Source organism: Pelobates fuscus, chromosome 1, assembly GCF_036172605.1.
Source record: "Pelobates fuscus isolate aPelFus1 chromosome 1, aPelFus1.pri, whole genome shotgun sequence".
Taxonomy (NCBI): Eukaryota; Metazoa; Chordata; class Amphibia; order Anura; family Pelobatidae; genus Pelobates; species Pelobates fuscus.
In genome coordinates, this window is record NC_086317.1 from 360,646,754 (window position 1) to 360,672,494 (window position 25,741).

The following is a 25,741-nucleotide window of genomic DNA, read 5'->3' on the forward strand; positions in this document are numbered from 1 at the left end:
TCTCATTTCTTAAACAACCATGTCAAAAGACACATCCTGTGGTTGTGGAAAAGATGTTAGTCTGTTTGAGAAGGGTCAAATTATTGGCATTCAGTAAGCAGAGAAAACATCTAAGAGATTGAAGAAACTACTAAAATTGTCCAACAGTCCAACGCATAATTAAAAACTGGAAGGATAGTGAGGAGTCACCAGTGCTGGGCACATCAGGGTACTAAGAAAAGCAGATGAAGTGATGCACCCATCATGCCTAGTGTCTACTGTACCAGCCTGTGGGGGCAGTGCTCTGATCTGGGGTTGCTGCAGTTGGTCAGGTCTACATTCAGCAACATTATGTGCCCAAAGACTGAGGTCAGCTGACTACCTGAATATAATGAATGGCCAGGCTATTCCATCAATGGATTTTTTCTTCCCTGATGGCATTAGCATATTCCAAGATGACGATGCCAGGATTCATCTGGTTCAAATTGTGAAAGAGTGGTTCAGGGAGCATGAGACATAATTTTCACACATGGATTGGCCACCACAGAGTCCAGACCTTAACTATATTGAGAATCTTTGGGATGTGCTGGAGAAGCTTTGCGCAGTGGTCCGACTCTCCCATCATCAATTTTGTGAGTCATTAATAAAGAAATATTTAAAAAAAAACATTTCAGTACACTTTGACAAATAAGATGTGTGTGTATATATATAAATAGAGTAGTTGAGTACCCCAAGAGGTATGCAACTGGGTGTGTGTTGAGGGGCGACCAAGAAACAGGGGATAACCCTCACATACATGTGTTAGTAGAAAAACATACTTGAACTGGTCAAGTGAGAAAGTTCCATTCTGTTGGTGTAATTCTTATAGATTGAAGATTACAGACATATAAGTCTGCAAAAAACAAAACGATATGATACACAATGAAGTTTAAAATCATGATTCAGTAATTATGTGACTGCTGCTAGCAGGATTTACTATTCCCATTAGAAAATAGCTGAAGATAAAATCAACTATTTCTAAATCATACATAAATTTAATGCAACATGTAAAAAAAAAAAAAAAAGAAAAAGAAGAAATCAAAGAGAGGTTCATCACAAACATTGTAGATATATTATTATTCATTAGTCATTAATCCAGTTATAGAAGCAGGAATAACTTTTAATGTTATATGTGGAATTACAATGTATACTGTAGAAATTGCCAATAATAAATCTAGAAAAATATGTCTCCTGGAATCATCCTGCTCACCATCAATTTTAATATTCATAATGTTTGACATACATCATACATTCCTCATTAAGAATAAAATATATTTCAAAAAGGATCCTGGTGGATGAGTATGTTGTTGATATCATAATACCTGGTTCAGGAAAATAGAATTTTAAACCATTCAGGATTGTTGATGTGTCAGACACGTCTCCGTTAAAGGTCCCAAGAGGACCACTTACATGTCTGACATGTCATTCATTAAAAGTCATATTTTCATCCTCTTTGTTCATTGAGTAAATAAGCAAGTCAACTGATCTTTGTCTGGCCACATTCTCTTCGCTGTCTACCAATCATTTAAGAGCATGGGACTGTGCTAAGATTAAATTACACTGAATATTATGTTAATTGACACTGTGTTAACCTTTTGTGCCAGAGTTCCATGTCTTCCTCATTCAGTGTGTTTTTTATGATAGATAGATGGCAAAAGTGCTTTTTCTTTTCTGAGCAATATATCACACTTCCAAATTGCACTGAAAGTGTCAAATAAAACAAAGTTGATTGCTGTATTTTATAATAGTGTATATTTTTTGTCAAATATACAAATATAAATATTATGCATATATACATTTGTCCGAATTGCTGCCCTGCTATCTCCATCATTGGACTTGTTCATAATACCTGGTTTTGGAATATATATGTGCAAAATACAGAACCCAGCGCACTCGCTTATTAACTAAACAGTGATTTCAAATCTTAGAGATTGTAATAGTTTTATTTAAAAACACCTCACCTAGGCAAAAATCTTAGAGATTGTAATAGTTTTATTTAAAAACACCTCACCTAGTTACATTATATGATCATACAATGCATAAGCCTGCCAACTATGTCAACGTACCCCATATTCGGCAGGTCCTATCCTAATAGCAGCCTAATGCTTGCTCTTATGAGATTAATCCACTTAGTTGGGAAATACTTCCTTACTGGGACTCTCTGCAAGTCAAGGCTAAATAGGGTCCTGGAATGAGGCACCTGTAACAGGGAGGGGTGCAAAACCAAGGAGTTGGTCTGGGACTCCCAAATATATAAAAGAAACCAAGATTTGAAATCACTGTTTAGTTAATAAGCGAGTGCGCTGGATTCTGTATTTTGCATATTTTGGCCCCAGCAGCACCCTATAATGTATGCATAGTTAGGTGAGTGCAGCCCTCTTGGTTTCATATATATATATATATATATATATATATATATATATATATATATATATTCTCTCCATTGGACTTGGAGGTTTAATTGCTGCTCTGTTCAAAATGAACATCCAAGTCTAATGGAGATAATACATATATTAATATATATTAATATATGGATATGGATAACAATAGGGATACAGCTAGATGCTATAAAATAAGAAAAAACAGCACATAGTGATGTGCAGCATACAAAGCTGACACGCAAGATTATAAGTAGCACTCACAGAGGTGAAATCAAATGGATGCCTTAAAATCCATAAGTGGATTATACTGGTTCCACCATTCAGGGTAATGCAGCAGGTCCAGGAATATCAGGTAGCAGAATCAGGATGCAAATAAAAAAATTCCGCTTACAGAGCAAAATATAAATTTATTGAGGCAACAAACTGCCTAATAAAAATGGATAAATGAAATATATAAAATAGATCTAACGCATTTCGTCCAACGCAGTGGACTTCATCAGAGATCAAATAACATAAACTGAACAGCAATGAAAAGACTGCACAGCAATACAAAAAAATAAATAATTATGCATACCTGATCCCACCCCCCCAACACCCTTTAAATACAACCATTAAACAATCTTAATTAGAATGCAATCCAGATATGATCCAAGCTCCTGAGAGGTTCTATTGGTCAGTAGAGAGGTGAAGGATTCCCATAGGTCTTCAGTGTACCTTCCATTGGCTGTTTCCACTTGCCACTATCACATTTTCGCGGTCGAAATCAGTACTTCCGGTTTGCGTTCCACCGGCTTGTGTATGTGTTCCAAACGTACTTCCGCTTCCGGTTTAATCATCCGAACGCTAAATGCATTCCACCATGAACTGAGATGCGTTCCACAGTGGAAACTGTGATAATAATGGCAGCAACTTCATAAGACAATCTTATAATAAAGGAAATCAAAAGTTAAACATTTATACAGTATGTACAACTAGTTGCTCCCTCAATATGTCAAGAAAAAGGGGGGGGGGAATTTACCTCTCACCATACTATTGCAAAGGATAAAAATACCCTAAACAAAGAATAAAACATATAAGGTAAAAAACAATATTAATGATATGTAGTAAGGACCCACGCTGCTGGTCCCACTAAAAGACTGCAAAGAAAAAGTAAATAAATAAAAATAAAAAATAAATACATAAAAACTAATAATAAAAAATAATAGTAAAAAATAAAGTGTAAATAAAAATGAAATAAAAATAAAATAAAAATAAAGTTAAAATTAAAATTAAATAAAATAAAAAATAGGGTAGTGCCACTAAAAACCACCTACTATGGCTAATAAAGGATGCCAATTCAACTAATATGATGGCAGTGGAATCTTTTTTATAAGATATGTGAACACACCCAAAAAATGAAAAATAAAAAATAATAAAAAACGTAAAATATAATAATACAAAAGTAATACAAGAAATGAAATAAATAATGGCCAATAAGGAATTATTGAGATCTTTATGAGCACTCTTGGTCCTCAAGTAAATGAAGTTGCTCAATATATATCCAAATGGAAAAAAGACGAATTCTAAAAAAATGATAGATTTTAAAAAATGAATAATGATCACTAATGGTGAGAGATGTAAATCCCCTTTATAAATGTATATACATATCAGAAGAGAAGGTGTATATATCAAAAAAAATATTATTAAATAATTATTGTATAGTGGGTCCCTAATCATAGGCATACAATCCAGGACATACAAGTAGAGATGCAAAAAGAAGCAAGAACTGGGAATGTAAGTTGTATTAAATCATGAAACAAGCTAAATCAATGTCCACATTCAACCCTTTGGGTTCTAGGGAGTCTAGTAGATGTATCCAATAGGTTCCCCTTTGGGATAATTTTAAATCTCTGTCTCCTCCCCTCCAGTGTGTGGATACTTATTCGATTCCCATTCCTCTAAAACTACTCCAATTAAACAGGGGATACGAATAACAATGGACCGGGACAGAATGGGTCGTCATACCCTTTCTAATGTTGTTAATATGTTCCATTAGACGGACATTGAGTGGTCTTTTGGTTTTCCCCACATATTGTTTGCCACACGGACATTGTAGGAGATATACAACATAGTCCGTGTGACAGCCAATACTGGGTTTAATAGCGAAGCTCGCTTGGCTAACATGACTCGTAAAGTTAGAAGTTCTTCCTAAGTTCATCCTAGAACATGCTTTACACATGGAGCGCCCTTTAAACCCCTTATGAGTCTGTAAAACATCATTTTTTTCTAGTGTCCTTTTTAGGATAACTAGGTGCTACAAGGCTTTTTAAATTCGGACTTTTCCTATAAATAATAGGTGGTCAACTTGGTAGAGTACTACCCATAACAGGTTCTTGTAACAATATCGGCCAGAATTTGTTTAAGCATTTCTTGATTCTCCAATGGTCTGTGTTATACCTTGTAATGAATGAATATTTAAACCCTTCGCCATGTAATACTTTTGGACGGTCCACTAATAAATCGTTTCTATCCTTTTGTGACATAACCATGATTTATCTTTCAATTGTGTTTTTATCATACCCTTTTTTTTATACATTTTTTACCTTTATGTCCTGCTTGTGTTTTAAAATCCTGTACATTAGAGCAATGACGTCTCACTCTTGTAAATTGGCTTCTTGCAAAACCTTTAAGCTATGGTTTATCGTGACAGCTTTTGTTATGAACGTAACTATTTCCATCAGTTTTTTTTAAATGTTCATCTGTTTGACTTTAAATTCGAAATTAATTTTGAATTAATTTTAAAATTCTCACTTTCGTAAGTAACCTGAAGGATGGACCATAATGCTACAAACCAGATTTGTGGGAAAACATTTTTTGTCAGGGTAGAAGGTGTGAATGGGTGGTCTGTTCCCACATACTTTTTCCTTGCTTTTTAGATTTATTTAAACTTTTAATGACTCCTGTTTCCCATTATTCATTTATACAGAATAGCAAAAGTAATAAGATTGCTATCAGTCATTATAAAATGAAGTTCTGATATAGCACATCCATTATTGTAGCTGATTATGCATGTCAACGGCATGAACTAAATTCTGCTGCCTTGATGAAAACAAAAATCTGTCTGTCACAAGTCAAATTTCAGTTTTCTTACCCATTCCTATACTTGTGAAAGGCAAAGAAAAAATAGTTTTTGCATAACCACCTCATCCGAAATGAAATATATTTTTGCACTGCAGAATTTCATGCATGTGTTTGTTTAGAAGGTCAGAATTTTGTTTGCGGAAAAAGAGTCATGAAAACAAATCAGACAAACCAACAAATTGGTTGGTTAGTGTATTGCAAAATATATTCATATGATTATGTATATATTGTGCAATACAATGATAGGCTAATTTTCCTGCCATCATAGGTTGTAAGATCGCTTAAGCAATTCCTCCTTTTTCAATGATTGTAAAGCTCTGTGTGAACATGTTGGCACTCTATTAAATGCTAATAATTATAATAATTTGGCTCATAGATCAAGTGAGAAAAAGTAAATAGAGTAAAGAACAAGGGGAGCAGTACAAAATCTACATTTATCTATTTATAGATGTGTATTAAATATATTATATTTAAACATATACATATATTTTTTGTTAACTGCTCCTTTTTTCCCTTTACTGGTTACTTCTTAATTGATCTATGACTAAAATCAATATTTAGTGGTTGTCATCTTTTTTCCCCCCAGGAATCACCCCTTTATTTATCTGCTCTGGTTTGCTTTTCTCTCAATGCCTTTCTAATTCAGATTAACCCATTTGTTCAATCATCTTATATTGACCACGTCATTCTGAAATAAACTTTCTCCTACAGTAAAAACAAGAGCACGCACAGTATAATGTGTGTAAATTTTTAATGATCCTTAAATTATTACTCTTTTATAAATTAAATAGATGCCCTATCCACATGCTTAAAGTGCAAATGCTAGTATATGGTGCAGTCATGCTTCTGGCTTCGTTTGGCCTTATACATATGTTCCTGCGCTATTGGCATTACTGCTGACATGTAATCCAGGCTCTGTACCACATTTGCTGTCACACTTTGATAAAGAATAGAATATATATTTTACACAGATTTGCAACATTAAGTATCCTTGTAGCTTAACAGCTTAAATTAAAATTCCATGTTGCCATGCATTGGTTAAGAAGATAGGGCTAGCTAGTCCTTTACATACTAACATTTACCTGCTCATGGAAATGGTTTGCTTGTGGTTCTATCTACCCGTGTGTTTATTTCCCATGATCATGAACTTGTTAGAGCCATTTAACTCCACGAGGTTAGTTATTAAGTTAGCCACACTGATAATAATCCTAATATATAACGCAAACTTTAAGGTGAATAATTATTGTACAAATTCTGTTGTCCTCATATGCTTATTAAGACTCCACCATCTTGTAATCGAGGACATAGAACATGGGTCAGTAACCTGTAGCACGTTATGTGCCTTTGCATACCATGCGAGACTGTCAGACCCAAACAAGCTTGGCAGATCTGTGGATCTTGACAGGAGCTAACATACCCATGGTCCTTGTAGGAACTCATTAGATATGTGCTAGTGCTATATGAGGTAATCAGTAATGAAGTAAATAACTATTTTGATCTATTTTCAATGTAATAATTGTTTTACATCTTTTTTTAAGTAGTAAAGTTATAGTTGTGCATGTATAAATTAACATATATATGTTCAGTTGTACTGCTTTAATGTGTTTACATATCCTGAAGCAAATCAACAGATTTTTTTTAAATTTGCCTTATGATAGGAAGATGCTAAACAAAATAATTTGAAAATTGTTTACATTAGTGGGGAGTTTTCTCACTTTTGGTCTGACCACAACTTTAACATGGTTTAGTTTATAGTTGTATAGCTTATTCATAGTGTTTTTTTTCTTTATAACTGTATTTTAATCACAAGTTTGCATTTTTTTATTGTATTGTTTTTGATTTCTGTGTTAATGTTGTCTTTTAAGTTTGTTTGCATTTTTGAAAAAAATAAAAACTGCCAACTATTATAAATATTTTAAATTAAAGGGACACTATAGTCACCAGAACAACTACAGCTTATTGAATTTGATCTAGTGAGTAGAATCATTAACTTCAGGCTTTTTACTGTAAACACTGTCTTTTCAGAGAAAATGCAGTGTTTACATTACAGCCTAGTGATAACTTCACTGGCAACTCCTTAGATGGCTGTTAGAGATCCTTCCTGGGTCATGGCTGCTTAAAATGCATCCAAATATTCAGTATCTCCTCCCTCTGCATGCAGACACTGAATTCATTGATGCAATTAATCTCTATGAGGAGATGCTGATTGGCCAGGGCTGTGTTTGAATCATGCTGGCTCTGCCCCTGATCTGCTTCCTTGTCAGTCTCAGCCAATCCTATGGGGAAGCATTGTAATTGGATCAGGCCACCACTTCTGATGATGTCAGCAGACAGCTTGTTTTTTTCTGAGACAAAGAGCATGCAGATCTACAGCTTCAGGCTTGAATACTGTATGCTTTTTGTTATATTTATGGAGGCATGAGGGGCCCAAGGGGGCTAGATGGTGGTTTTAACACTATAGGGTCAGGAATACATGTTTGTGTTCCTGACCCTATCGTGATCCTTTAAGTGATTTCATTAACTTTTAGTTTTTACTTTTATTTAGTCATCTTATAACTGTCCCAAGAATTAATACATATATTGCAAACATCTGATGGAAAGGGAAATTATGAATAAAATTATCCACTGTCAGGGTACCTGCTGTCTCTACCTCTGTGGAGGTGAGACACTTGGACGTTCTTCCTCGCAAAAGAGTTGAATCACTCATTCCTCGCGGTTCCCTCGGTCGTTTACACGCCGGCCGCGATGGATCCACTTCCTTTTATGACGCGGCGTTCTGTAGCCGACGTCATGACGACAACCCAACCCGATCTGTCAATCAAGCCCCAAGCACGAATGAGGATTCGTCGGGGGCGTGATTACCTGTTTAGAATCAGGGTATAAAAGAGGGCTTTCTACGTTTGTTCATTGCCCTGTCGTGGTTCTAGCTTGTCTAGTCACTCAGTGCTCTTGTATTCTGTTAGTTTCTTTGGTTTTGACCCGGCTTGTCTGTTCTACCTCGTTTACCTCTATAACCCTTTGACTCGGCTTGTCTCTCGTTTACCTGCTCTCTCGTTCCCTCGACCTCGGCTTGTCTCTAGACCATTCTTTACTACTCTTACGTTAGTCCGGCCATTCTAAGGTCCGGTATACGTACCCTGTACCTGTTTGTACTCTGCGTGTTGGATCCCTGTCCCGATCCTGACATTACGACAGGGCCATGGATCCTGCAGGTACAAACACTCAGGTTGGTCCTTCCGATTCTAGATTTGATGCCATGGATCACAGAATGGACCAGATGGCTCTAGCGCTGCAAGCTTTATTATCTCGATCTAGTAATCCACCGGAGGAGATGCGAGCTACGTCCATCTCTCGTGTAAGTTCAGGTCTAGAAGTAGCCACTGTAGGTGCTTCTTCCCGTATTACACCTCCTGTACGTTATGGTGGTTCTCCGGAGAAGTGCCGTGGTTTCTTAAACCAAATTGGTATTCATTTTGAATTACAACCTCGCTCTTACCCTACAGATAGGGCAAAGGTTGGATTCATTATCACATTCCTCATTGATAAGGCTCTGAGATGGGCCAATCCTCTGTGGGAGAATGAGAATCCGTTAGTCTATAATTATAATGCCTTTGTCGCTGCTTTTAGAAGAACTTTTGACCCTCCAGGTAGAAAGGTCAATGCAGCTAGATTACTATTGGGCCTTAGACAAGATAACCAAACCCTTGTGGATTATGCACTAGAGTTCAGGTCTTTGGCGGCAGAAGTTAAGTGGAATGAACAGGCCTATATAGACGTATTTGTAAACGGATTATCTGATGTAATCCTAGACGAGGTGGCTACTAGAGAGCTCCCTGAAAATTTGGAGGATTTAATCTCTTTTATTTCTCGTATTGACGAACGTTTAAGAGAGAGACAGAACACTCGTGATAATATTCGTAGACCTTCCTTTAAACTAGCGCCTTTATTTCAAAGTCCTCAAACCACTATTCCAGTTTTTTCTGAACCTATGCAAATAGGCAATACTCGCCTCTCAGAAGAGGAGAGACAGTACAGAAGAAAGGAGGGATTGTGTATGTATTGTGGAGTAAGAGGGCACCTTCGCCTAAATTGTCCTAATCGTCCGGGAAACGCTCGCACCTAAGTTTCTCTAGAGGACAGGCCTTGGGTGTTTCTATTTTGTCCTCTATACACAATTATAAAGATCACAGGCTTCTACTACCGGTTTCTTTAGCATGGGAGAAGGGAGTAATAAAGACTATGGCATTGATAGACTCCGGAGCTGCTGAGAGCTTTATCGACCAAGTTTTTGTTTCTAAACACTCTATCCCATCTCAGCAAAGAGATACCTCCCTTGGCAGTTGAGGCCATAGATGGTAGACCATTATCTGAACCTGTGATTTCTCATGAGACTATACCTGTTATTTTGACTGTTGGTATCTTACACGAGGAGGATATATCCCGTATGCTTATCTCTTCCCCTTCTGTTCCTATAGTTCTGGGGTATCCATGGTTAAAGAAACATAACCCTATTATTGATTGGGAGCTAGGGGAGATAACTTCATGGGGTCAGGGTTGCCAGGACAGGTGTTTACAGAAAGTCTCACCACTTTGCGTAGGTAATACACTGGTTAACTCCACCCAGTCTACAGACTTACAAATACCGTCTCGATACATAGATTTAAAGGCAGTCTTTGACAAGAAGAATGCTGATACTTTACCTCCACACAGGTCCTTTGATTGCAAGATTAATCTCCTACCTGGTACTATGCCTCCGAGGGGCAATGTATATCCTTTATCCACTAAGGAGAACTTAGTCTTAGAGGAATATATCCGTGAGAATCTAGACAAGGGATTCATTAGGAGATCATCCTCGCCTGCCTGTTTTTTTTTTGTGAATAAAAAGGATGGCACGTTAAGGCCTTGCATTGATTACCGAGGTTTGAATAAAATAACTATCAGAAATGCATACCCAATTCCCTTGATTACTGAGCTCTTTGATCGTTTAAAGGGTTCCAAGAGTTTCACCAAGTTAGATCTCAGAGGGGCGTATAACTTGGTGAGAATTCAGCAGGGAGACGAGTGGAAAACAGAGTTCAATACTCGATATGGGCACTATGAGTACACGGTAATGCCTTTTGGGCTCTGTAATGCACCGGCAGTATTTCAGGATCTGATCAATGAAGTTCTTAGGGAATTTCAACAGGATTGTGTTATTGTATATTTAGATGATATACTAATACACTCTAGAGAAATTGAGACCCACCACAGACAAGTCAGAAGGGTATTGCGCAAACTCCTACAACATGGATTGTACTGCAAATTGGAGAAATGTAGTTTTGATCAATCTCAGATAAACTTTCTTGGTTACGTGATTTCTGGGGAAGGCTTTAAAATGGATCCGGATAAACTCCAGTCTATTTTAGATTGGCCATTACCTAGGGGTCTCAAGGCCATTCAGAGGTTTATTGGATTCTCCAATTATTATAGGCGCTTCATTAAAGGATACTCTTCCATTATTGCTCCCATTACCAATATGACCAGACAGGGGGCTGACACTAAGACTTGGTCTACTGAAGCTCTCGTTGCCTTCAAGACACTTAAGGAACTTTTTGCTTCTGCACCAATTTTAGTTCACCCCGATACAACTTTACCTTTCCTACTCGAGGTAGACGCCTCAGAGACAGGTATAGGTGCCATCTTGTCTCAAAGGTTAGGCGTGGATAAACCATTACATGCATGTGGTTTTTTTTCCAAGAAACTATCTGGGACTGAAAGCAGATATGATATTGGTGACAGGGAACTACTAGCTGTTATCATGGCCTTAAAGGAGTGGAGACATTTATTGGAGGGGACCTTGCATCCTGTTACTATTCTGACGGATCACAAGAACTTGTCTTATATTGGGGAGGCCAAGCGCTTATCCGCCAGACAAGCTCGTTGGTCCTTGTTCCTCACCCATTTCAATTACGTGCTCACTTATAGACCTGGTTCTAAGAACTCTAAGGCCGATGCTTTGTCTCGCCAACATGAACCTTCTACTATATCTGAGACGGTTTTCTCTTCTATAGTTCCCAAGTGCAATATTATCGCCAACACTAGCCTCAGGATTCATTCTCCATTGCTTGCCGAGATTATGAAGCTACAACATCTGGCTCCTAGACAGAGTCCTGAGTCACGGCATTTTGTTCCTGCTGAACTCCAACTAGAACTGCTACAATGCTTTCACAATAGTAAGGTGGCTGGGCATCCTGGCATTCGTAAGACATGCTCCTTAATAGCCAAAGATTTCTGGTGGCCCACCTTACGTAAAGATATTAGGGATTTCGTCGAAGCATGTGAGGTCTGTATGAAGACTAAACGACCTCAGACGCTTCCTTGTGGGCTTTTGCATCCCTTGGAAATTCCCGAGAAACCATGGACCTGTTTGGCTATGGACTTCATTGTCGATTTACCTGTTTCTAAAAAACAGACTGTGATTCTCACGGTGGTTGACAGGTTTACTAAGATGGCTCATTTCGTGCCCTTACCTAAACTTCCATCGTCCCCTGAATTGGCTGAGATATTCGCTAAAGAGATATTTCGTTTACATGGGATACCTTCCGAAATTGTTTCTGATAGAGGTTCCCAATTTGTTTCCCGTTTTTGGAAGTCATTCTGCTCTCAAATGGGTATCAAATTGAATTTCTCTTCTGCCTATCATCCCCAGTCTAACGGAGCTGCTGAACGCACTAATCAAAAGATCGAACAATATTTGTGTTGTTTCGTTTCCGAACACCAGGACGATTGGGTTGGTCTGATTCCTTGGGCAGAGTTCGCACACAACAATCTCGTTTGTGATTCTACTTGTTCTAGCCCCTTTTTCATGAATTATGGCTTTCATCCCTCCATTCTTCCCTCGGTTTCTCCTTCCCAAGGAGTACCGTCGGTTGATCTTCATGTTGCCAATCTGAGGAAGTTGTGGGATCACACTCGACAAATTCTTCTGCATAATTCCATGTTGTTTAAGAAACACGCTGATAAACATAGAAGGGCGGCTCCAGTCTTTGTTCCAGGGGACAGGGTATGGTTGAGTACCAAAAACATTCGCTTGAAGGTTCCTTCTATGAAATTCGCTCCTCGTTACATTGGACCTTACAGGGTCCTGACTCGAATTAACCCAGTTGCGTATCGTCTGGCTCTTCCATCTGCCTTACGCATTCCTAACTCCTTTCATGTTTCCTTGTTAAAACCCCTAATATGTAACAAGTTTTCCTCCATGGCATCCTCTCCTCGATCTGTTCAGGTTGAGGGACAAGAGGAGTATGAAATCAATTCCATCATCGATTCTCGTATCTCCTGGGGGAAGTTACAATATCTGGTTGATTGGAAGGGATATGGTCCTGAGGAGAGGTCTTGGATACCTCAGGAGGATGTGCATGCGCCTTGCCTCCGCAGGGCTTTTCACTCCCGTTTTCCATCTCGTCCTGGTTCCTTCCGCCCGGTGGGCGTTTCTGAGGGGGGGGGGGGTACTGTCAGGGTACCTGCTGTCTCTACCTCTGTGGAGGTGAGACACTTGGACGTTCTTCCTCGCAAAAGGGTTGAATCACTCATTCCTCGCGGTTCCCTCGGTCGTTTACACGCCGGCCGCGAGGGATCCACTTCCTTTTATGACGCGGCGTTCTGTAGCCGACGTCATGACGACAACCCAACCCGATCTGTCAATCAAGCCCCAAGCACGAATGAGGATTCGTCGGGGGCGTGATTACCTGTTTAGAATCAGGGTATAAAAGAGGGCTTTCTACGTTTGTTCATTGCCCTGTCGTGGTTCTAGCTTGTCTAGTCACTCAGTGCTCTTGTATTCTGTTAGTTTCTTTGGTTTTGACCACGCTTGTCTGTTCTACCTCGTTTACCTCTATAACCCTTTGACTCGGCTTGTCTCTCGTTTACCTGCTCTCTCGTTCCCTCGACCTCGGCTTGTCTCTAGACCATTCTTTACTACTCTTACGTTAGTCCGGCCATTCTAAGGTCCGGTATACGTACCCTGTACCTGTTTGTACTCTGCGTGTTGGATCCCTGTCCCGATCCTGACATTACGACAGGGCCATGGATCCTGCAGGTACAAACACTCAGGTTGGTCCTTCCGATTCTAGATTTGATGCCATGGATCACAGAATGGACCAGATGGCTCTAGCGCTGCAAGCTTTATTATCTCGATCTAGTAATCCACCGGAGGAGATGCGAGCTACGTCCATCTCTCGTGTAAGTTCAGGTCTAGAAGTAGCCACTGTAGGTGCTTCTTCCCGTATTACACCTCCTGTACGTTATGGTGGTTCTCCGGAGAAGTGCCGTGGTTTCTTAAACCAAATTGGTATTCATTTTGAATTACAACCTCGCTCTTACCCTACAGATAGGGCAAAGGTTGGATTCATTATCACATTCCTCATTGATAAGGCTCTGAGATGGGCCAATCCTCTGTGGGAGAATGAGAATCCGTTAGTCTATAATTATAATGCCTTTGTCGCTGCTTTTAGAAGAACTTAGACAAGATAACCAAACCCTTGTGGATTATGCACTAGAGTTCAGGTCTTTGGCGGCAGAAGTTAAGTGGAATGAACAGGCCTATATAGACGTATTTGTAAACGGATTATCTGATGTAATCCTAGACGAGGTGGCTACTAGAGAGCTCCCTGAAAATTTGGAGGATTTAATCTCTTTTATTTCTCGTATTGACGAACGTTTAAGAGAGAGACAGAACACTCGTGATAATATTCGTAGACCTTCCTTTAAACTAGCGCCTTTATTTCAAAGTCCTCAAACCACTATTCCAGTTTTTTCTGAACCTATGCAAATAGGCAATACTCGCCTCTCAGAAGAGGAGAGACAGTACAGAAGAAAGGAGGGATTGTGTATGTATTGTGGAGTAAGAGGGCACCTTCGCCTAAATTGTCCTAATCGTCCGGGAAACGCTCGCACCTAAGTTTCTCTAGAGGACAGGCCTTGGGTGTTTCTATTTTGTCCTCTATACACAATTATAAAGATCACAGGCTTCTACTACCGGTTTCTTTAGCATGGGAGAAGGGAGTAATAAAGACTATGGCATTGATAGACTCCGGAGCTGCTGAGAGCTTTATCGACCAAGTTTTTGTTTCTAAACACTCTATCCCATCTCAGCAAAGAGATACTCCCTTGGCAGTTGAGGCCATAGATGGTAGACCATTATCTGAACCTGTGATTTCTCATGAGACTATACCTGTTATTTTGACTGTTGGTATCTTACACGAGGAGGATATATCCCGTATGCTTATCTCTTCCCCTTCTGTTCCTATAGTTCTGGGGTATCCATGGTTAAAGAAACATAACCCTATTATTGATTGGGAGCTAGGGGAGATAACTTCATGGGGTCAGGGTTGCCAGGACAGGTGTTTACAGAAAGTCTCACCACTTTGCGTAGGTAATACACCGGTTAACTCCACCCAGTCTACAGACTTACAAATACCGTCTCGATACATAGATTTAAAGGCAGTCTTTGACAACAAGAATGCTGATACTTTACCTCCACACAGGTCCTTTGATTGCAAGATTAATCTCCTACCTGGTACTATGCCTCCGAGGGGCAATGTATATCCTTTATCCACTAAGGAGAACTTAGTCTTAGAGGAATATATCCGTGAGAATCTAGACAAGGGATTCATTAGGAGATCATCCTCGCCTGCCTGTTTTTTTTTTGTGAATAAAAAGGATGGCACGTTAAGGCCTTGCATTGATTACCGAGGTTTGAATAAAATAACTATCAGAAATGCATACCCAATTCCCTTGATTACTGAGCTCTTTGATCGTTTAAAGGGTTCCAAGAGTTTCACCAAGTTAGATCTCAGAGGGGCGTATAACTTGGTGAGAATTCAGCAGGGAGACGAGTGGAAAACAGAGTTCAATACTCGATATGGGCACTATGAGTACACGGTAATGCCTTTTGGGCTCTGTAATGCACCGGCAGTATTTCAGGATCTGATCAATGAAGTTCTTAGGGAATTTCAACAGGATTGTGTTATTGTATATTTAGATGATATACTAATACACTCTAGAGAAATTGAGACCCACCACAGACAAGTCAGAAGGGTATTGCGCAAACTCCTACAACATGGATTGTACTGCAAATTGGAGAAATGTAGTTTTGATCAATCTCAGATAAACTTTCTTGGTTACGTGATTTCTGGGGAAGGCTTTAAAATGGATCCGGATAAACTCCAGTCTATTTTAGATTGGCCATTACCTAGGGGTCTCAAGGCCATTCAGAGGTTTATTGGATTCTCCAATTATTATAGGCGCTTCATTAAAGGATACTCTTCCATTATTGCTCCCATTACCAATATGACCAGACAGGGGGCTGACACTAAGACTTGGTCTACTGAAGCTCTCGTTGCCTTCAAGACACTTAAGGAACTTTTTGCTTCTGCACCAATTTTAGTTCACCCCGATACAACTTTACCTTTCCTACTCGAGGTAGACGCCTCAGAGACAGGTATAGGTGCCATCTTGTCTCAAAGGTTAGGCGTGGATAAACCATTACATGCATGTGGTTTTTTTTCCAAGAAACTATCTGGGACTGAAAGCAGATATGATATTGGTGACAGGGAACTACTAGCTGTTATCATGGCCTTAAAGGAGTGGAGACATTTATTGGAGGGGACCTTGCATCCTGTTACTATTCTGACGGATCACAATAACTTGTCTTATATTGGGGAGGCCAAGCGCTTATCCGCCAGACAAGCTCGTTGGTCCTTGTTCCTCACCCATTTCAATTACGTGCTCACTTATAGACCTGGTTCTAAGAACTCTAAGGCCGATGCTTTGTCTCGCCAACATGAACCTTCTACTATATCTGAGACGGTTTTCTCTTCCATAGTTCCCAAGTGCAATATTATCGCCAACACTAGCCTCAGGATTCATTCTCCATTGCTTGCCGAGATTATGAAGCTACAACATCTGGCTCCTAGACAGAGTCCTGAGTCACGGCATTTTGTTCCTGCTGAACTCCAACTAGAACTGCTACAATGCTTTCACAATAGTAAGGTGGCTGGGCATCCTGGCATTCGTAAGACATGCTCCTTAATAGCCAAAGATTTCTGGTGGCCCACCTTACGTAAAGATATTAGGGATTTCGTCAAAGCATGTGAGGTCTGTATGAAGACTAAACGACCTCAGACGCTTCCTTGTGGGCTTTTGCATCCCTTGGAAATTCCCGAGAAACCATGGACCTGTTTGGCTATGGACTTCATTGTCGATTTACCTGTTTCTAAAAAACAGACTGTGATTCTCACGGTGGTTGACAGGTTTACTAAGATGGCTCATTTCGTGCCCTTACCTAAACTTCCATCGTCCCCTGAATTGGCTGAGATATTCGCTAAAGAGATATTTCGTTTACATGGGATACCTTCCGAAATTGTTTCTGATAGAGGTTCCCAATTTGTTTCCCGTTTTTGGAAGTCATTCTGCTCTCAAATGGGTATCAAATTGAATTTCTCTTCTGCCTATCATCCCCAGTCTAACGGAGCTGCTGAACGCACTAATCAAAAGATCGAACAATATTTGCGTTGTTTCGTTTCCGAACACCAGGACGATTGGGTTGGTCTGATTCCTTGGGCAGAGTTCGCACACAACAATCTCGTTTGTGATTCTACTTGTTCTAGCCCCTTTTTCATGAATTATGGCTTTCATCCCTCCATTCTTCCCTCGGTTTCTCCTTCCCAAGGAGTACCGTCGGTTGATCTTCATGTTGCCAATCTGAGGAAGTTGTGGGATCACACTCGACAAATTCTTCTGCATAATTCCATGTTGTTTAAGAAACACGCTGATAAACATAGAAGGGCGGCTCCAGTCTTTGTTCCAGGGGACAGGGTATGGTTGAGTACCAAAAACATTCGCTTGAAGGTTCCTTCTATGAAATTCGCTCCTCGTTACATTGGACCTTACAGGGTCCTGACTCGAATTAACCCAGTTGCGTATCGTCTGGCTCTTCCATCTGCCTTACGCATTCCTAACTCCTTTCATGTTTCCTTGTTAAAACCCCTAATATGTAACAAGTTTTCCTCCATGGCATCCTCTCCTCGCTCTGTTCAGGTTGAGGGACAAGAGGAGTATGAAATCAATTCCATCATCGATTCTCGTATCTCCTGGGGGAAGTTACAATATCTGGTTGATTGGAAGGGATATGGTCCTGAGGAGAGGTCTTGGATACCTCAGGAGGATGTGCATGCGCCTCGCCTCCGCAGGGCTTTTCACTCCCGTTTTCCATCTCGTCCCGGTTCCTTCCGCCCGGTGGGCGTTTCTGAGGGGGGGGGTACTGTCAGGGTACCTGCTGTCTCTACCTCTGTGGAGGTGAGACACTTGGACGTTCTTCCTCGCAAAAGGGTTGAATCACTCATTCCTCGCGGTTCCCTCGGTCGTTTACACGCCGGCCGCGAGGGATCCACTTCCTTTTATGACGCGGCGTTCTGTAGCCGACGTCATGACGACAACCCAACCCGATCTGTCAATCAAGCCCCAAGCACGAATGAGGATTCGTCGGGGGCGTGATTACCTGTTTAGAATCAGGGTATAAAAGAGGGCTTTCTATGTTTGTTCATTGCCCTGTCGTGGTTCTAGCTTGTCTAGTCACTCAGTGCTCTTGTATTCTGTTAGTTTCTTTGGTTTTGACCCGGCTTGTCTGTTCTACCTCGTTTACCTCTATTACCCTTTGACTCGGCTTGTCTCTCGTTTACCTGCTCTCTCGTTCCCTCGACCTCGGCTTGTCTCTAGACCATTCTTTACTACTCTTACGTTAGTCCGGCCATTCTAAGGTCCGGTATACGTACCCTGTACCTGTTTGTACTCTGCGTGTTGGATCCCTGTCCCGATCCTGACATCCACCAAGCAATCTTAGCTTGCAATAACCACAGATATAGTATATGCAGCTACTGCAAGTCCTCCCCTTCTTCTCCAGTATAGACTTTCTGTGACTGTCCAATCAAATACGTCTCAATAAACAGTTATTTGAGAAGTCTTGGAAAGGCATGTGCTTGACTCTTGAGTTTAGCTCCACTGAGCTAAGTTACCAGGAAGTAACAAGCCCCACTGTCTGACTGCCAGATAAAGAAGTGTAATAGGGTTCATTTATAAAAGTGTCTATTTCTATTGTAATTAGAACTTTTATATAATGGGTGTTTATTATATGTTTTGTATTATTCTTATTGTCACTCGGGAATATAATACCTTGGTACCATCAATTCTATTACAGCAAATGGCAATATATGTTCAATAACTTTGTATTAGAATGTTTAGTGCTCCATTCACAGCAGTATAAACTTTAAAGAGAATATCTAAAAATATCCTTGGCACACTCTGCAGGTGGCTGCTAATGTACTTGTCAAAAAGCTAGATATCCCTATATCAAATAATAAAGGCACATGTAACCAGTGAACGGAAAAATTATTCTAGTAGGAATGATCTGCATAATTAATTTTTTTTCTAAAATAAAATGTTCTTATAGATATTTGATCACAGTGACCACTGTAACTTGATAATGTTATAAAGTAAATATTTTCGACAGCAGACTTTGAACAGATTAAAGTCCAATCTATTTATATGAAGAGATGCATTTGGCCTCCAAATTGGCTTTTCAAATACATAACCGAAATGTTCTTGTGTGTATTAAACAAAGCATAATTATGCATTAAAATGAAGAATTTTATTCTGTTATGGCAAATTGGCTGCAAATTTAGACATATGGTAAAATAAACAAGTATTGGAACTTGAGAACACACAGAAATTGACTTTTATTGGCTCATCATAAAAAATGCTTAATTATTTTTATGAATTTAGCTGTCTGCATATGATATTATGATAACACTTGGGAAGAAAAATATTCTGTTAGAAAGCCAGATTGGGTTGACACATGAATATTTCCATCCTTTATAACTAATGTTTTCGGACTGATTGCTTGAAATATCTGGTTGCAATGTCCAATAGTGGCAAATGAATACACCTTCTGCAGATGCAGAAAATATATTGTGGGATGCAGTTTATTATCCATGACAATTGTATCCTGACGTTCAGTATGAATCACTACTTAGGAGGAAAGGAGGGGACTAGAGAAAGTCCCTGAGGTGGAGAGTTATAGTGAAAAATGGGGAGTCCCTACCTTTAATAATCCTAAGGGGAAAAAACAAACAATAGGGAAAGAACAGGACAGGTAAACCAAAGGTAAGGGGTAATACTAGCAAACATGGGACAATTAGTGTCACAGGTCCTCCTTAAAATTGGGAGGTTACCTGATGATGTCCTCAGCTAGATAGGTTCCCCTTAACCCTAGTGGAGGGATCAGAACTGGTAGGTAGAGCTTGCTACAAACGGAGGAGCAGTAAAGGGAAAAATCCTCTACCAGGGGACACACACAGGGTCCCAATGTCCACCTTAACAGGACTACTGTATGGAGAGGACTGACCCTAAATACCTCGGCACTATATGAGAACCACTAGTGCCTACTGTGACCAGAGTCCCTATAGCTCCCCCAGACCAAAGCCCTTGTAGTGCAGAGCAGCGAGAGACCTCTAAAGAGGGACACTCAAGATCCCAAGTGACCTAAGCAGGAACGCTGAGAGAAGAGGTCTAAACCTAAATACCTCGGCACTATATAGGAGCAACTAGTGCCTACTATAACCAGAGACCTCTAAAGGGGGGACACACAAAGTCCCAAATAGCTTAAGCAGGAACGCTGAGGGAGGAGGTCTGAACCTAAGTACCTCAGCACTATCTAGGAGCAACTAGTGCCTACTATAACCAGGAACCCCTTAATAGCTAAAAAATAAATTAAATTAAATTAATAAATCAAATCCATTAGTGCTACCAAAAAGAGTGTAAATAAATAATAAAGTAAGTCTAGCTCGACGCGCGTTTCGGCGTGTCAGCACGCCGTCGTCAGGAGCAATGAACTAGAGGTTAAACTGAAGACCAATTTAGATAGATTCTCATATCAAATCAAAGTCAAGAAACATCACAAATTTGTAAGAGACACTACAGACTTTGAAACAGGGAGAGTCTATCGCCAGACAAAAAGAAAAGTAAGAATTGATTCGGACCATTTTAGTACCTCCGAATACGAATCTACTGACACTGAGGGGGAATCCACAACCACCAACCCAATACCAATTGAGCCAAAAAGCATACTAAGGAAGGGGGTTGATTTTTTAGGGCTAAGACAGGCAGACGAACTCCAACGTCCGAGAACGAGACAAGCATTGAGAGGCAGGGGTCAGCGGAGACAACGACGTTAATAACTAATGACTTAAGGATAATTAATTTGTCCTCAATCGTACTATCTGACACCCAACGTAAAACCCTCTCTAAAGGCCTGTCTTTTGTACCTACACCTGCATTTAATAAATTCATCTGGACAAAAGACCTGCATTTATTCGCCCGTAAATTGGCCCTACACAAATACCATATGCATAAAAAAGAACTCAAAGCATCCAGCCTAGGCCTGACAATTAAGGACATGGACTGCCTGGACGCTTTAGTTGAACTTCTTGACTCTAATAACCCCAATGTCAGCGATATCCCAATTACCCACCTCACACCAAAGAGTCGCTTCACACCTCATATAAAGGACTATAAGAACATTACGGTCTTTTTAGAAATGGTGTGCAGGGCAATTGAAGAAGCTGAACTAGGGACTGTGGGAATTGAGCCCCTTGGTAACCTCACTAGGATAGAAAAAACAGCATTAAAGGAACTCAAAGAAAATGATCAACTGGTGATCAAACCATCAGACAAGGGCGGTAATGTGGTCCTGATGGATCACTCGAATTACATACGGATGGTACAGAAATTACTAGACGATAGGGAGACCTATCAAGTACTAAAACACGACCCTACAACTCAATTTCTTGCCGAAATCAAAACTATGTTGAATCAAGCCCTAACTGACAATTTGATTACCAAAAATGAATTTGAATTCATGCTAGTGAGACAACCAGTATTATCAACTTTTTACAGTTTACCTAAGGTCCATAAATCCCTAGACAACCCGTCGGGTAGACAGATCGTATCTGGATGTGGCAACTTGACTCAGAATCTCAGCATCTTTCTGGATAAGATCTTGTCGCCTATTGTCTCCAAGTTGCCATCATACATAAGGGACACAAAACAAATGCTCAGCCACCTCAAGGACATCTCCATCCCAGACCAGGCACTACTATGCAGTCTGGATGTAGAGTCACTATATAGCTCTATACCCCATATACAGGGAATTAGCAACATAAGAACCATTCTGGAACAAGAGTTAAAATCCCCGTCTGCATACATTGAACTCATTTCTAATATACTTAGAACAATCCTTACTAGGAATATTTTTTTGTTCAATGGTACAGTTTACCAACAAATTAGGGGGACGGTGATGGGCACATCTTGTGCTCCATCGTATACAAATCTCTATCTCGGCACCTGGGAAAACCATATCAGGTCCGCTCCACATTTGAGCCATTTCATGGCAATGGTCTTCTGTTGGAAGCGCTATATAGATGACGTGCTCATTATCTGGACCGGCACTGCACAAGATTTCCAAACCTTTGTAAACCTTTTAAATAAGAATGATCTTAATCTCAAATTCACCAGTGAGATAGGGGGTAAACAACTTAATTTTCTGGACATTACTATATCCATTTCCGAAGGGGCCATCGTAACAACCCTCTTCAGAAAGCACACAGCTACCAACAGCCTTTTGAATTGGCATAGCCATCATCCTCGCCCCCTCAAAGCGGGCATACCAATAGGGCAATACCTAAGATTAAGGCGAAACTGCTCTTCTGTGGATGACTTCAAGGTCAAAGCATGGGAACTCAGACGTGCTTTTAAGGATAAGGGTTACCCCAATAGGGTCTTACGCAAGGCCTATAGCCGAGCAATCAGCACTGAACGCGAGTCCCTCTTGACTGACAACAAGACACTAGGGCAAGATCAAAAACTAATCCGCTGCATTGCCACCTATGATGCAGGTTGGGATTTTATGATGAGCACCCTTAAGCGGTACTGGCCCATTCTGACTTCTGACTCTCAGATCAAACAGGTAGTCACCACCTTCCCCTCTGTAACGGCACGCAGGGGTAAAAATCTCCGTGACACCTTGGTACAGAGCCACCTTGCCCCCCTAAAGAAAGGAGGGAACAATTACCTACCCAAGGGGACGTACAGATGTGGACATTGCAGTGCATGTCAATTCATCAATTTAAAGTCCAAGAATTTTACGGACAGTAACAACAAGGAAACTTTTCCCGTACATTAATTTTTTAACTGCAGGACAGAAGGGGTAATCTACCTACTCACCTGTTCATGCGGTATGAAATATGTGGGCAAAACGTTCAGACCCTTTAAACTGAGAATCAGGGAACACGTCAACTCAGTCAGAAGACACCTGGAAACACCAATCTCACGTCATTTGAAAATCCATCATCAAAACTCGGCAAATAAGCTAAAATTCATAGGGATTGAATACATCCCACAGACTCAACGGAAGGGGGATTGGGACACGAAACTTAGACAACGTGAATCCTACTGGATTTATAAACTCAAAACCCTCTCCCCGGCAGGTCTGAATGAGGGGTTCTCCTTCTCAGCCTTCCTCTAATGTCTTCTCCATCCTCTTCTCATTTTTGGATGTTTTAATAATGGTGATTCCCACCAGTCCTGTTGTGGGACACAAACTTAGTCACTGTAAATAATACACACGTAAACCTTGTATATATATTGTTACTAAGGGATGTTGTGTGCTGATTCCCTTATGGATATACCTCTGCTACTCTATAATCATCACTATAGATGTTACACCTCGTTACCATTATTTGTTCCATAGATGGTACACAGCACTGATCACATTCTGGTTGCTTTTTTATGGATGCATTCAGCACCATAAACACCCAGTACCTCTCTTATACACAGTGTAAACTGACCATCATATACAGCCTTAAGATTAGTGCTGCAGGGGTTAAATCACTCCTTCATCTCGCCCACTGCCCCATTACTAGCACTCACGGCTTATGCCGAGCACCGCGTCATATGACGCTAATGGGGCAGGTCCGAAAGATGACAGGAGGGCCGAGCACCAATGAATGGAAGCCCCACTCCTCCCCTCGCTTGATTGAGACCGCGTCATATGACGCGGCTAGCAAGAGGAGGGAACATAAACGAGTCAGTCCAATCATCATAGAGAGGAGGTATTAGCACCAGGATCAGACCAATGAGCACTGAGTTAGGACGGCGGACCACGTGGTACACACAGCCGTCAACACTCACGGAACAATTATACAGAGAGGTATTTAAACCAGCACTGGGAATCTAAACAGTTCATTGCTCCTGACGACGGCGTGCTGACACGCCGAAACGCGCGTCGAGCTAGACTTACTTTATTATTTATTTACACTCTTTTTGGTAGCACTAATGGATTTGATTTATTAATTTAATTTAATTTATTTTTTAGCTATTAGGACAGGCAGGGTTCCTGGTTATAGTAGGCACTAGTTGCTCCTAGATAGTGCCGAGGTACTTAGGTTCAGACCTCTTCCCTCAGCGTTCCTGCTTAAGCTATTTGGGACTTTGTGTGTCCCCCCTTTAGAGGTCTCTGGTTATAGTAGGCACTAGTTGCTCCTATATAGTGCCGAGGTATTTAGGTTTAGACCTCTTCTCTCAGCGTTCCTGCTTAGGTCACTTGGGATCTTGAGTGTCCCTCTTTAGAGGTCTCTCGCTGCTCTGCACTACAAGGGCTTTGGTCTGGGGGAGCTATAGGGACTCTGGTCACAGTAGGCACTAGTGGTTCTCATATAGTGCCGAGGTATTTAGGGTCAGTCCTCTCCATACAGTAGTCCTGTTAAGGTGGACATTGGGACCCTGTGTGTGTCCCCTGGTAGAGGATTTTTCCCTTTACTGCTCCTCCGTTTGTAGCAAGCTCTACCTACCAGTTCTGATCCCTCCACTAGGGTTAAGGGGAACCTATCTAGCTGAGGACATCATCAGGTAACCTCCCAATTTTAAGGAGGACCTGTGACACTAATTGTCCCATGTTTGCTAGTATTACCCCTTACCTTTGGTTTACCTGTCCTGTTCTTTCCCTATTGTTTTTTTTTCCCCTTAGGATTATTAAAGGTAGGGACTCCCCATTTTTCACTATAACTCTCCACCTCAGGGACTTTCTCTAGTCCCCTCCTTTCCTCCTAATTATTTTCAATTAAGGGTTATTCCCTTCTGGGAGAGTTATTACAGGGCATCGTGACACTGGTCCACCGGTCTTTTTTCTGACCTCTGCACAAGTGCCACCATCTTCCTACTTTATGAATCACTACTGCATGAAAAACCATTCATATAATTATACAAAAGGACTATTGTACAATAGGTGGGGCTGTAAAATTGTGGCAAATCTTTTGAACATCATGTAACGGCACCCCCAGGCATAAAAGGGGTTAACGCTTTTTAGGAGATATTCCCTTCCAGATATACAGGCAGCTACTGTAGACACCAATCCACTGAACCGGAGAAGCATACAAATGCTCTCAAAGAGCCGAATAGGAAAAACCATACGAAAGGTTTACACTCCTAGCAGTCGAACTGGAACAGCATACAATAAATCCCCCCCCCCCCCCCAGAACGAGACAAGGCTCCGTGTTGAGGGTCAAACAGGAACAGACTGAGCTGTGTCTTTATTGGCCTTATATACACATATTACAGACAAAGTCCCACCCACAGGGTTTTGTGGAACATCCAATCAAAACATACAACACAGATAAACACTCCCACAATGACATCACAATCCCTCCTCTCTATCCTGGAGATAATTGGGAAGTAATCCAATTATCTCCAAGGACAGAGGCAAAACTCCACTAAGCACATGGCAGTAAAAATACAGTAAAATACAATAAAATACACAAGGTTACATTTATTACATAAAATACAGACATGCAACATATCCCCAGATAGCTTAGGTCTGAGCGCACAGTATTACTGAATGGCGCTCAGACCACACACAAACAGTTCAATTGCCATGGAGCCAAAGTCTTTTATTACATGAATAGGCTCCATGGCATAGCTATCTGGGTTAAATAAGTTCATTCAGTAAATCCGTGAATGAACCGGCCGCGTGTGAACTGCAGACTGCTGCCATCCAGTGTTCAGTATGCGTAGCCACGGCCACCCAGTATAGTCAATTAAGCTGCGGTTAACCACGGCTTCTGGGCGGCCAATTA

The 25,741-nt window shown here is 40.7% G+C and overlaps 1 protein-coding gene across 2 annotated transcripts in view; it reads left to right on the forward strand.

Moving 5' to 3' along the window:
* Positions 1 to 25,741, forward strand: part of PCDH9 (protocadherin 9) — a 2,224,845-nt gene that overhangs the window by 1,486,609 nt on the left and 712,495 nt on the right. The window lies entirely within an intron of this gene.